At 40.5% G+C, this 14,976-nt stretch overlaps 1 long non-coding RNA gene across 1 annotated transcript in view; it reads left to right on the forward strand.

Annotated features, from left to right (window-relative positions):
- The window catches only part of LOC137205056 (uncharacterized), a 178,180-nt gene that overhangs the window by 94,720 nt on the left and 68,484 nt on the right, over positions 1-14,976 (forward strand). Inside the window, exon 2 of the long non-coding RNA XR_010933979.1 lies at positions 2,816-2,911. This is a non-coding gene — a long non-coding RNA (uncharacterized lncRNA). The remainder of the gene's footprint in view (positions 1-2,815; positions 2,912-14,976) is intronic.

The raw sequence follows: 14,976 nt of genomic DNA on the forward strand, positions 1-14,976 counted from the left end.
CCCTTTCAGCTTTTCTGGCTATACAATTCTGAAGAGTTCAGAAAGTGTGATGTGTTCTTTTGGGTTCTGATCTGTTCAGAAAGTGTGATGTGTTCTTTTGGGTTCTGATCTGCAGAATAGAAATAAAACACCACCCCATAGGGTTGTTGTAGGGATAAAATGTTACAGTGTGTGAAAATGCCTCATGTGGTGCCCATCCCTTGGTGAATGTGCTTTTCTTTTTTATTTTATTTAGTTATTTATTGTTTTAATTTTTATTTTATATTGGAGTATAGTTGATTCACAGTGTTGTGTTAGTTTCAGGTGTACAGCAAAGTGATTTAATTATACATATACATGTATCTATACTTTTTCAAATTCTTTTCCCATTTAGCTTATTACAGAGTATTGACCAGAGATCCCTGTGCTATACAGTAGGTCCTTGTTGGTTATCTACTTTAAATATAGCACTGTGTACATGTCAATTCCAAACTCCCAATATATCCCTCCCCTCTACCCTTCCCCTGCAGTAACCATAAGTTTGTTCTCTAAGTCAGTGAGTCTGTTTGTTTTATAAATAAGTTCCTTTGTATGTATCTTTTTTTTTATTTTTAGGTTCCACATATAAGCGATCTCATAGGATATTTGTCTTTCTCTCTGACTGACCTCACTTAGTATGATAATCTCTAGATCCATCCATGTTGCTGCAAATGATGTTATTTCATTCTTTTTAATGGCTGAGTAAATATTCCATGGTATATATGTACCACATCTTCTTACCCATTCAAGGTTCAAAAGGATACATGCACCCCAATGTAAATTGCTTTTCCTTATTTTACGACTGGTGATGCGGTGGTAACAAGTGTATTGTGAAGATTTGAGACATACTTTGTTTCTTGCCTCTCACTCTGCTGACTCAGTGGTTCCAGGTCTGTGAAGTAGAGACGTGAGAAATTGTCCAGATAATTGAAATTAACATAGCTCTGCAGATCAGTGTTCATACATCATCCTCCTACACAACTGGAACCTAGTGAATCTCACAGCACTTCATTTTTGTACTTTGTGTTTTTCCACTCACCAGGTGAGGTCATGTGTGCCTTTCTCATTGGGATGTTCTAAAGCTGTGAGGAAGACGTTGTTGAGGGGAACTCCCAAGAAACAAATCATAAAATAATTTTCCTTAAGAGGATGAGAGGAAAGTAAGCAAGAACTTTCTTCTTGAGATGTTTCTGGGATTGCAAGCAGCTGATTGAGTGTCTGTGAGCCATGCATGAGCCTTAGCATTTCTTCCAAATGAGTGCGAAAATTACATAATATCTTTGGGAAATTTTTCACACTGTCAATTATATCTTACCTCCTGGAGAGACAAACTCCATTGACAATATGTCACAGAAGCATCTTAAGTGCCACTGTGTCATCCCCAGAGCTTTAGTCACTCATAAGACTACAAAAACATCCCCTAAAATTATTTTTCCTTTTTTTTTAATTGAAAGAATTCTTTGACCTTTCTCAAACAGCTGCTCCCTAGAAAATTCCTTTTAGCTGAAGCCATCCTTTACCCTGGCCTTCCAAACAAGCTCATTTCTATGCAAACAGGTTTCTTCATATTCATTTGAAAATGGGGAGTATAATAGCAAGATTTTAGGGAGCCATAAAGTTATTTTCTGGGTTGACTTCCAATTGAATTAGATCAGACAGACCAGAACTGTGATCACTAACATGCATTCACATGTCTGTCCATCTTTTATGTACTCCAGCAAATTCTTGGTGTTCGACTTCCTGTATTCGAAGTCAAGCACGAGCGTGAGTTCTCAGTAGAATTCAGCAGCTGGTAAGATCAGGCAGTATACTTGTTCATAGCCCGCTTCTGTTCTGATTGGTGCCCATGTTACGTATTTGGAATGTCACTCATGTAACAGCCATGCTTTAACACTGATACGTAGAATAAGTAGTTATAGAAGTACATAAAGTGTTTAGAAAGTACCACAGTCTTTGGAAAACATTGTATTTCCTATAACGTGGTAAGTCAAATCTCACGCTTTGGAAGGAACTGGGAAAACTGGTGGGCAATATGATGCCATAAAGCCAATTCGGTTTGTTTCTTCATGTGGTTTAAAGGATAGATACTGGGAGGGGCAGTCCGCCATGAGCCCTGAGCGTCCCTGCACATTCTTGCTGGGTGGGACAAGAATGCAAGGCCCTTACCACTCTTTACTAGACCACATATCAGACTTATCTCAAGCAATCTTGAGATATCGGGTACAGTAAGTCCCCTATGTATGAACGAGTTCCATTCTGAGAGCGTGTTCATTAAGTCCAATTTGTTTGTTAAGTCTGACAAAGTTAGCCTAGGTACCCAACTAACACAATCAGCTATACAGTGCTGTAATAGGTTTATAATACTTTTCACACAAGCAACACATAAAAAATAAAACATTTTTAATCTTACAGTACAGTACCTTGAAAAGTACAGTAGTACAGTACAACAGCTGGCATCCAGGGGCTGGCATCGAGTGAACAGGCAAGAAGAGTTACAGACTGGAGGAGGGAGAGGAGGGGGGAGATGGTAGAGCTGAGGGATCGTCAGTAACAAGAGACAGAGGACAAGCTGCAATTCCACTCATGCCTGACGCTGACGGCACAGGTTCTGGTTCCTTGCTGGAACCAGATGCATGTTTGCATCTTTGAAAGTTCACAACTTAAAGGTTCGTACGTAGGGGACTTACTGTACTGTCTTCCCCAAAAGCAAGGCCAGGTTGCTTCTGCTTACCACAAAGGCAGTGAATCCCCAAGCTCAGCATTTCTGTCCTCTGAACACAACCCATTTCGTTTGCAGGCATCCATCCTGAGCCCTTTGTCTTGCCCCCATGTAACCTGGGGAGGAGGGACATCTGAAGCAAGTGGCTGTGAGGCTCTGGCCGCTGCTTTTGCCGTGAGTAATGAATCCTTTGCTTCTGACCCAGGGGTCTTGTGTGTTTTGTCAGCATCCATGAAATAGTAACAGACCCATTTGTTAGTTTGTAAATAGGGTAAAATCTCAAGACCCTACACTTAGGAAATATTTCTATTTATACCCATGAAATAGGTCCAAGAATGGTTATATTATTTCAAATAATTAATGACCGTGACCAGTTTAGAATCTTGGTTTTTAGTTCTGACTCTACTACTAAGTGAATGATCTTGACTGTATTTTGTATTCCTCTGGGACTCTGTTTCTTTATCTGTAAAATGAGGGGGTTCAACTAGGGGCTATGTCTTTTCAACTGTGCTCTGGGGACCCAGGGCCAGTCATTTCAAGGGCCCTCTCGTTAGCCCCGGGCGGGGGGGCAGCCTGCGGGATATAGTTGGAGGCAACAGCATTGTGTTGACTGGCCTGGTCACCTACCCTCTGCAGGGCCACCAGCTGTGCTGTGGTTACTGTCGCTGGTCAGTGCCCTTTCCCATTTCCCTAAGCGGCCATATCCTCTATAGTTCTCTTCATACTTCCTTTCTTAGTTCCTATGTCTCAGGGGAGAAAATGCAGATAAGCAGAATTTTTTCCTCTCTATCTCTTGGTCTACTGGCTGCTTTCTGGACATTACTAAAGAAAGAACAGAAGACAGGTTCTCCTCTCAAATTCCCTAACCCACCTGCCATCCTATCAGTCCTTCCAGGGCTTGACTCCCAGTAAGTCACAGAGTCCCACCTCAGGGACTCTTGCTTTCCAAGACTCTTTCCCTCCAATGCTATGGAATAGTTACCTAAACAAGAGGCAATAAAACTGGCTCTTGCTAGGGTGACCAGCTGTCCTGATTTGCCCGGGACTGAGGGTGTTCTCAGGACATGAGACTTTCCTTTTTTAAACCAGAATCGTCTTGGGCAAGCCAGGACAAGTTGGTTGTCCTATGAATCTTCTAGATCCAGACTTTATGGTTATAAAGCTTATGTAATGAGGTCCTCAAAGATTTGGGTGTTTGAAGCTCAGAAGTCAAGAATTAGACTTTTTTTTTTCCCCTGGATTTTGTTCTAACAACCATATCCCAAGGCAGTAGATGTCCTTGAATAAATGGGAGAAGAAAAAAGATAAGAAAACAGTGGGAAATGTTGGCTAACATAAAAAGTATCACACTCTTATAAGCTAGCTATCTTTAATAACATAGACTAAAATGGTTTTATTATGATCCCTTTCTAATGAATTCCTAAGTAGTAGGGGTGAAAATATTCATGAAAATATGCTTAGAGTAAAGGTCTAATACAGAAAAGAACAAAAGGAGAAAGAGAGGGGCCTGGGAAGAATACGTATCCACGGAGTAAAAAACAAGTGCCGGGAAATAAAATGAAATATGAATAATAGTGGTTATTTGGGGTTGTTCATTTTTATTAATATTTATACGTCTTTGTATTTCAATGTGCCTGTAATAGCCACATATTACTTTTATAATTGGAAAAACTTTACTAAAGAAAGCTTTTAAAGAATGAGAAGAAAATATCCGTCAAGGTCAAAAGATGAAAGACATTAAGAAAGTGTTAGGATTCCATGTTAGAATCCTGGCCATGGGAATCCGCTGGTGATTTTTAAGCAAGTAAATAACTTATTATAGTTGATCAGAGAGAGTTTTAGATCGGATTTTGGAAGGATCCGGCTAGTATGTGGGGAGGTATTGCCGTGGCTGGGATATTTGGATTTAAACGGAGACCTTTGCTTTCAAATCCAAAACTAGCAGAAGTGCAGGCCCTCTGACAGGTGCTTGCCCAGTGCTGGCCAAATAAATATTTTCACTAAGGGGAGCACAGCTCACTCCTACTCAAGTGAGCTGCCCGTTTCTTCATCAAAGCCACTTAAAGGTCATCTAGAGAGCTTGTCACATTTGTCAACCTCCACTGCCTCTGAATTTCTGGTAATCTGAGGCTTTCTGAATTGAGTAGTCTCCTTTCTAAAGACTGAGTTTTTACGAGTTTGAGATCTCAGGACTGGTTGGACTAATTCGCAGTGGCATACTACTTATCGTGTAAGGAGAAATTATGCAAATAAGCATGGGATCGTCCAAACAATATTTTTTGCTAGATACATGTGTTTTGTTTGGGGACTTTCTGTGATTCTATAATCATTTCCCAAAGAGGGAATTTCAGTACAAAGAAGACAGAGGGGCTCCATCAAGAAGTGTTCATGGGCTCGTTAATTAATAGAACCGCCAATACCAGAAGATGAAGGGGATCGCCAGCCAGACTACTGTGCTCCTTAATTCTGTTCTGTTTCATTTAGGCACAAGATTTAGGGGATTCAAGGTATGTGCTAAGGTAGTGTACTCTTGGCAACACTATGAAACTGTAGACCACCAAGTTCCTCTGAGGGTGTCTCTGGCTTCTATCTCTGGCGTTTAAAGCACACAACTGTATTGCATGGTTCTTTGCTGTTCTGCGTTCTCAACAAGCATTGTCCAAAAGGAGCTTCCCGTCTGCTGTTTGCATATCATGTTGTTGTCACCTTACTAAAACATGAAATGATTTAAGCTTCGCAGCTGTTACTCTTTTCCATGAAGCAGCTGCCCGGCACTTCCAGGGACAATGCCAGGTGCACCAGGAGGCTGTCTATGCAAATGACAGTGAAAAACTGAGCAGTAATCTGGTGGCTTTGATCATTACAGACAACCAGTCTAAATAACTCAGATGCAGATCACGTAAAGTTACTGTCATTGGCCCGAGCAATCCAGCAAATTGCTTCAGCTCCTTATGTAATTTTGGACTTAGCCTAAGTGATTGGCTTAATAACTAGATTCACAAGAGACTGATGTATGAACCTGAATGACAATTTAGAAATTTATAATGGGGACCGTTGCTCATGCCAGTAGATCCTGTCTTGGTAGGAAGACCTATGTGTGAAACCAAATTCTATAATTAGAAGGTTTGCTTATGATAACATCCTGAGTGAGGACAGTCAGTTGTTTTAGTCAGTAGTGGTCTCAGCGATGGGAATAAAATTGCCCAGCAATAGATCCAGGATTTGAACCCAGAAAACACGACCACAGAGCTACAGCACCATTAGAGCAGTTGTCTGGATCTTTTTTCTTTATTAGTTTTATTCTTGCTTCCAGAATTCTATTTGATACACCTTCACTGACTTGAGTGTTTACTAATTCGGCCTCCCAGATTCACACATATTTATAAAATCCTGAATCATGTCTTCAAATGGCAATCAATCCATTCATTGGGATTTTTCCATGTTTCAGTTCTCAAACATTGAGGCTGTTTGTGAGTGCTGGGAGCCCTTTACTTTGGGTCTGGACACTAAGAACCGATGGCATGAGGGTCTCAGAGTAGAGTCAGTAAAGTCTGTAGAAGTTCAGTGGAGAGAGAAATCACTGTGGGCTAGGATGTGGAGAGTGAGGACATACCTGGACCTTCAAAACTGGCATTCTGAAATACAGGAGGAGAGCTTTGGAGACTGACTAAATCCATTTGCCTGGGTGAAAACTTAACGCTTCAGAGAAATACAGAGAAAGTTGAAAATGTGTGTTGGGGCCAAATTCTTAAATGCCAGGATAGTAAGTATGGGTGTTTAGAAGGTAGTGGGGACCCATGAGAGCTTCCGTTGAGAAATGACATAATCAGTCCAGGGCTTGAAAAAAATAAATCTGACATTATCTTGTAGAAGGGAGGGTTGGAGGAGAAGCAGAGGGAACAGGTAGGAGACCACAGGAGGAGTCCAGATGGAGGGGAAGCTGAAATGGCCCAAAGTAAGGCAATAGAGAATATTAGTTTCCTATTGCTGCTTTAACAAATGAGCACAGACTTAGTGGCTAAACCAGGACAGATTTATTTTCGTACAGTTCTAGAGGCCAGAAGTCTAAAATAAAGATGCTAGAGCTACATTCCTTCTGGAAGAATCGGGGGGAATCTGTTTCCTTGTCTTCTCCAGTTTCAAGAGGCCATCTGCATCCCTGGCTCACAGCCTCTTCTTCCATCTTCAAAGCATCTCACTCCAACCTCTGCTGCCTTTGTCCCTGCTCCTCCTCCTGCCTGTGTCTTCTTTCCTCCTTCTTATAAGGTGCCTTGTGATTATATTGAGCCCACCCAGATGATCCAGGTTCCTCTCCCCATCTCAAGATCTTAACTTGGCCACATCTGCAGAGTCTTTTACACCATACATACTAACACACTCACAGGTTCTGGGGATTGAGACACAGACGTTTTTGAGGGGAGGCACATTATTCAACTGACTACAGAGACACAGGAACATTCTCGTTTGGCTGTTGTTGTGCACTACTTCCCTCTCAAAGACATTGAATTCTGAAGGAGCATGATTACTTATATCTAAAATACACCTTGCTTTTTGCTTTTTTTGATGCTTGTAATTCTGCCCTTCTTTGCTTAGAATACCATTCCTCCATATCGGTGGCCTCAAATCTCAGCTCAGACGCTTCCGTTTTCCAGAATCCTTCTGCTCTCCACCTCCCCTCCCTTTGACCCATAAATCGAGGAAGAATTCTCTCTTTCCTTTATCTTACATCTGTATTTTACATTGCTTCTATTTTTTTTTAGCAAAAACCTTTCATTTTGAAATCATTTCATACTTGCAACAAAATTGCAAAAAGAGTACAAAGAATTCTGTTCACTGTTCACCCAGCTTCCCCAAATCACAGTAACTTAAATAGCCGTAGCATAATGATGAGAACCAGAAAATTAACAGTGACCCAGTGCCATTAACTAATCTACAGACTTTGCTGAGATTCCAACCATTGTCCCACTAATGTCCTTTATCTAGTCCTTATCTGGCATGCTTTAATTTTCTCTAACCAGAGACAGCTCCCCGGTCTTTGTTTTTCATGACCTTGACACTTCTGAAGAGTCTGAACAGTTATTTTGCAGAATGTTTGGGTTTTGTTTTTTTTTTCCTGCTTTTGTCTAATGTTTTCTCATAACTTGATTCAGGTTATATATTTATGGTTAAGAATATCACAAAAGTGATGTGCCCTTCTCAGTCATCATATCAAGAGGTCAATGATATCTCATTACTGGTGATGTTGAATCACTTGTTTAAAATGGTATCTGCTAGGTTTCCTATTGCTCTGAACACATCTCGCCCTGTATTCTATCAATATATATTTTTGTCATAGCGTTTTAGGGCTGGAGAGGATCAAAGAAATGAGTTCTCAATAATATTAAAAGTTATGTAGTTATCAGGTAATATACACTAAGGACTACATACACTACTTCACTTACTCCTCATAAATACCTCTAGAGACACTGTATCAACTTCAGTTTACCTTTCTGAAGAGCACATGCCTGGTTAACCTTGGGGAAGGAATACAACTTGCTCATTTTTTATGCCACATAGAGCCTAGCACAGAGCTTTACACAAAATATGAGTAGAAAATATTGAAGTTGACTTAAATTGAACTTAAATGGAAGGCAGAGTGTTCAGATTGTGTAACTAACCACATGTATGACAAAGGAGAAGGGACCATGGGTAATTACGGAGAACTGAATTTGGGGAAGAGGAATACATAAAGGTGATGATTTATTTTCAAAGGGACGAAGCTAAGAAACAAGATGAAATGGTTGTTGCCCAGAGGGGTTAAGAGCACAGCCTTGGAGGGCACTCACATTTTGGGAGTATTTGGCAGAAAAAAATCAGTAAAAGTGAAAGGGGATGAAGTACGAACAAAGTAGAAAAAGCAAGGTAGTATGGGGTTACAGCCAAGTTCAAATCTGGAATGAAGAAAATTAAGCGAGGAGATGCATGGGGCCATGATTAAATGGCAATGGATATTTGGGGGAAACTGTAGAAACAACGTTTTAAAAAGTTGTCATAAGTTTATTTATTTTTTTTTAGTTTAGCCAACACAGAATTATCCATAGTAATGGAAGAGAAAAATGTCAAGATAAGTTAGAAGAATGGATAACTCCGAACATGCAGGCTTGACTATAAAGCACATTGTATATGATTTCTGAGGCAGCACATTTCCTTTTCAAGGTTTGCTAAATTTACATGAAGAATAGCTTGTATTTCTTGATAAAAAGCCTGCGTGGTGGAAGGGAAAGAGAACCGGAATTTGAAAAATGGTCACGTGTTTATTATGCTTGTGAGCTTATTATAAATGTAAGATTGTTTCACATTGTTGTAAATGTAAACCTTTTCTGGCTTTATGTATCTTTAAATTTTACAATGAGGGAGATCAGATCATTGGACCAGGACTCAGATCTGATTTCTGCTCTTGGCATCACCAGTAACTAACTGTGTCGGGCGGCAGGGAGATTCCTTCAGGCCTTTGGTGCCTCAGTTTTCTAACCTAAAAATGCAAAGGTTGACTAGGTAATCTCAATTATGTCGTCTGGAGCTAATACTCTAGATGGTTCTGTTGTTTTGGGGATTCTAGCTAAATAACTGGTTTGCATCTCAGACAAATTTTATTTACTAAATCATGGCATGTGTAAGTGCTTCCTAAAAAGCAGGTTTTCTAGAGAAAAATATAAGTAGGGAGATTCATTGCCAAAGCTACATAACATGGTAATTGTGGAATGAACAGTTACAGGAACAACTCTTTGTTTAAAACAGGCTTGGCATTTTCATTTGTTTGGGGCTTTCTCAGTAGTATTGAGGTTGACCCTTGCTAATTAGGTCTCACTCCCAAAGTCCCTGGATAAGCTGCTTCTGTGAGAGATTGGTCTTAAGAGCCCAAGGCAGCCGGGAAGAAGGATATTAATGCTGCAGTGCCCAGCTCTCCTTCAAAGAGGACCTATGGAGACGGGTAGCTAGAGAGGAGAGGACCCTGACAAAAGAATGAAATTAATTTGGATAGGAGCCCTGGAGACTGGACAGAGTTAAAGAGTCTAACAGTAGGTGGCTTATTTTGCAGCCAGAAGTAGTTTTCTTCTGAAAGAAGAGTCCTTTACGCTAGGAAACATTCTTTCTTCTTCCATGGCAATCTCTGTTTGGAGTCTCTTTTTGCCTTTTCCCCTCCTCAACTCTGTCTTTCTCCACCTCCACCTTCTCTTTCTCCCTCCGCCTCTTCTTATTTAGCCCGTCCTTTCACGATTAGATTGATTTGTTTACCCGGACAAGGGGAAGAATGAGAGTTTGCATACTGGTAAGAAGAGGCTTCCTCTCTCAGAGCTGCAAACATTAAACTCTCCTCTCTGCCCTGGGGAGGCTGTGAGCAACAGAAAATGATGCCTCGTCCTAAGACAAGCAAAGGTTCTGAGATCCTTTAAAATCCCAGCTAATCAAAATCCTGCCGAAGTGAGGAAAGGGGAGTGTGTGTGTGTGTGTGTGTGTGTGTGTGTGTGTGTGCGCGCGCGTTGTGTGTGCTGGCCCACAGCCCAGAGGGATGGGCAGTCTCTGAAGTGGACACATACGATAAGGCTCTGATGAGCTCTGGTGGGGACTGTGGCCGAGGGGATGGAGCGTAGAGGAAGCACGCAGGAACCCTGCTGCGGCCCCGAGAGAGCCTGAAAAGAATCTGGTTTTCAAACAGTACAATTTTAATACTGCCAAGACCATATTCCCAGGATGTGGAATATAAAAACCTCAGTTCTCACCTAAGATCTGTTCCCCATTTAGTGTGTGGCCCTGAGTAAGCTACTTAAGCTTTCTGAGTCTAGGTTTCCCAAAAAAAAATGGGCACGCTCATGTTTCTTACATTTTTTTGGAGAGCACAAAATAGCTTATCTTTGTGCTAGTGCTGAGAGAGCTGTGGCATGTTAGATACGACTTGGAGCGTTCAGTTGCCCATCTGAGAAAAGGGAATAGTGATTCCTAGAGGGATTTCATAAGAATTTAATGAGATAACAAAGCCAGGCGTAGAAAAGTGCCCAATAGTACTTGTTTATTCCCTCCCTTTCCCCTGGGTGCTATTTATCTGGAATATTTGGGAAATAATAACTTACTTTGTACTACTGACTTTTGATACTAGCATAAAAGTATAGTTAAGAATTTGAACTTGCCGAAAATCACAAAACACATTCCAAAATAAACTGGAAAAGCATTTTATGTGGTTTCCTGTATTTTAAACTATCAGTTGGCCATTGATATAGCTAACTCAGAGTTGACTCTATATGCACAGATGATTAGCAGAAAAAAATGAAAGGATACAGTTTTAAGATCTCATCACCTGACATTAACAATAAACTGGTGCCCTGTGGTCACCGACCAGTTAGAATAGACACCCATCCCAGTGCTGGAGCAGGGCCTCCGAGGCCCCCTCCTGTGACATCCCAGATGTTAACCCTCAAATTGCTGGACCCTAGGGAGTTTGGGGGGCCTGGGACAGGGTCCAGGGAAAACAGGAAGTCCTTGAAGGGGCTTAGGGCAGGGACTCTTTACAAATACCAAGTTTTTGGTATTTTAAAAACTAGAAGGCTGAACCAACGCAGACACCCAGAGCATCCCTGCTCAACAATAATATCATGCAAACAAACGAAAATGTCTTTAAACCACCCGTTTTCCCCCCAAACACCAACTCTCAACCCATTGTAATACTGATTGGCAAGTTTCTAAATGGGCTTTTAAGTCACTGAACCGTATTCTTTTGGTAGGTCAGCAGACTGGGGGCAAAGATGGGGAAGCTCCTTAGCTGGGATCCAGAATAGGCGTGGAACAAGAGGCTTGTGCTAAGAAATATGTACCTTCCCCTTGACACTTTTCTACTAATTAAGATTCAATTTTCAGAAGTAGTGCTGTGAAGTCCGGGCCTAACAATTATTCTACTTCACAAGGATTTATCTAGTTAATTATGCTCAGAACCCGGGACCCTGACTGTAACCAGGATGTGAGGGGGAGAAAAGAGATTCTTTCGAGGGATAGTTTGCTTTGGAAGAGGGCAGACGTGGCGAAGCACTGCATTAGGGCATTTGGACATCCTCAAAGTACTTCTGAAGTTACTGGCTGCCTGTGAGTCAGGAAGGAAGGATTCCCATGAAGGCGGAGGCGTCAAATCTTTCTCCCTGGTGGTTCACCCTTTCCACACATACCTTGCTTTGGGCGTGTGTAGCATCAGATGCTAACACAGGCTCCAGGATGAGAAAGAGACTGGTCACATACATAGCAGTTCTTGATGGACCCACAGCTGTGCGGGGCAGCGCTGTCTGCAAACACAGAAGAAATAATGGAGTTATATTACCAAGTGATATTTTCCCTTAATTGCAAAGACAGTCATGAACTCACCTATGGTATTTAATGGGCAGGGACTTGGATTTGGGAGAAAGTCAGTTGAAGGAAAGGGAGGCTAAGAGAGAAAGAAAGCAAAGTCACGTAGAGTCCTACGTGTAATTCCAATAGGGAAGCTGTTGGAAAATGGTCAGTAGTGATTCATCACCACCAATTCCTGAACCACTGCGATGGCTCACTTGGAGGGCAGGCTCACATGAAGACAGCTTGTTCAGCCAGAGACAGCTGCTAGGATTACAGCTCAAGTCACAAAGCTTCCAGCTAAAGCTCTTGGTAAACATAGATACTCGTTTTACTTTGCAACTGAAGTAAATTGTCATTAATAATAATGTTTATACTTCTTAAGTTCTTTAATATTATGCTGTCTTCTTTCTTTAGCTAGAATTCCTGAAAAACAGAATATTCTGGTTAATGGAATTTTTTTTAAAAGGAATTGCCTTTTGCACTGTATAGAAAGCAACAGTTACATTAAGAATTGAAATGTAGTAAAATATACTTAACAGTCCAGTAGTTCTTTTGTGATTTAAGAAGCCCTTGATGAACTCCTGTTATTACCTAAAGCTCATCAGGGGCACAAGTCTGGGATGTCAGATATTGGTCTCAATTTGATGTCACCATAAGAATATACTTGAGGAATTGACTGAATTAATTTTAAATGGTTTTAGCTAGAATTTTAAAAAAAATTTTCTCAAACCTAAAATGCAAAAGCTGCCTAAAAATAATCAAATTATATACTTGTATATACATGCATACCTTTATATACATGAATATATGTCATTTTAATATTTATGTTGAATAAAAAGTTAATGTTATCTTTTCCTGGATTTTCAACTGTGAGCTTATTTGACCTAAAAATGGCTTTGAACATGGTTTAACAGACAGGGTTCTCTAATTTCTTTTACTACAGTAATTAAAAGACATAGGAAAGAAGAGTTTCTCAACAGAACTCAGCATAATAAGCTGACCCCTGAATTTCAGTTAGTGTGGATATATTTGCCTAGAAGGAATCTGCTTCCAAATAATTTTAATAAAGTTATTTCTTAGATGGAAGTATAGTCTGTATACAGTGAAATGCATGTATCTTTAGTGTTAGAGCTCAATGCATTTTGACATATTTATACATCTGTGTAACCACAACTTTGATCAAGATACAGAATATTTTTACCACCAGAGAACTGTCCCTTCTGTGCACGTGATCTGGATCATAAATGGAAAAGTATTTTAGTAATGATTGTGTGTTTTGCTGCAACCAAGTTCGTCTGTTAGAGAGCAGATGCAGAGCTAGTGTGGAGTTGGATTTCACTGGCACTGATATCTTGTTTCCCTTTTCCGGGAAAGAATGCCAGAGAAGGAGATGAGGGGAAGAGAATTGGGAGTACATGCAGTGGAGCCATTAGTGATGTTTTATGGAATCCAAGATGAGAGAAGTGAGAATATAAAGGGAATAAGAGGATTTTAAAAATTGTGCCAGTGGACTCTATATCCAGTCATCTTTAGAGTTAGGATACTAAAATACATGATCTGGAAAAATAGAAATTGGTAGAGAGCAGGCTGTTTGAATGAAGATTTTCTAAGTGATGCGGTGAGTAATTATTAATGAAAGTTTCTGAAACATAACCTTAGGATTGGGTTGCTAAAGTGGAGAGGAAAAAAATAAATTGTTGGAGATAAGGAAGTCAGTGAATGAGGGGTCAGGGTATTGAGTGGATATAGACATGAATATTGAACTCACTAAGAATGATGACAGAAGTAATGGTGGCTTGGAAAACAAATGAGGCAGAGGGATCCAAAGGCTGGTGGTGACCACAGCATCACCGACTGTACCACTATAGAATGGTACCCTGGGGTACAGTCTGATGGGCTGTGATTCATAGATCTGTGGTCTTTATGAAAAGGAGGAAGAAAAAAATTTTCTAGAAGCCGCCATGAGGAACAGACACCAATTCTGTCTCCAGGCCTGTGGTGCCACATGGCATATGAGAGGGAAAAGCAGCGACTTGAGGCTACAGAGAAGACAGCATATTCAGGGGATAGCTAAGTTTCTGATAGATGAAGAAGTTGGAATTAATATCCAGAGAAGAGTTGAAAGATCTGGAGAAGAATTAGAAGAGTGAGTTTCAGAGAGTACAGTGCAAAAGTTTGGGAGGTCGAAGAAGATTTTGGATTAGGGAATAGGCAGAGTTGTATGAGGGACTAAGTGTGGGTGATGAAGGACGGTCTGGGAATTTGGGGCGTCTAGCAGAGCCCAAGGTAAACAAGGTTATGAGGCGCCATGAGTTACGGGAAAATGTGTATTGCGTTCTAATCATAGCTTCCTTCTCTGGATTAGTGCTGTAGGCCATTTGCTCTGGTTAGACAGGTAGTGTTGTCGCTGGGACAGGCGGGTTTGGCCAGGAACACTTGGAGCTCTGGAGGCCTCTCTTACGTTTATGAGATGCATGACAAATGAGGCAAAACCTCATGGACCTCACGTATGTGTTGGTGGACATAAAAAAGAAATGAAACCACAAGTCAAAATTTTGAATCACTGTGTTGTACACTTTAAACTAATATTGTAAATCACCTCTACCTCAATTAAAAAAAAAAGTTTATTGACAGATTTAAAAGTGATCTGTTACTAAAAGGAGAGGCTTGGCCATGCATGCACGTGAAACAACTTGAGACACATAACTGGTCAATTTTTAGGACTTGCTTTTCTTCCTTTTTAGTTATTCCAAGTAATTAAACACCATTGGAAATGGCATAAAAGGTCAGGGCAGTAATTCTATAAATATGAAGACTGACATTAAACATTATATATTATATTAATAATATATTATATAATATAAATATAATAATATATAATAAGCAAT

This window comes from Pseudorca crassidens, chromosome 13, assembly GCF_039906515.1.
Source record: "Pseudorca crassidens isolate mPseCra1 chromosome 13, mPseCra1.hap1, whole genome shotgun sequence".
NCBI lineage: Eukaryota > Metazoa > Chordata > Mammalia > Artiodactyla > Delphinidae > Pseudorca > Pseudorca crassidens.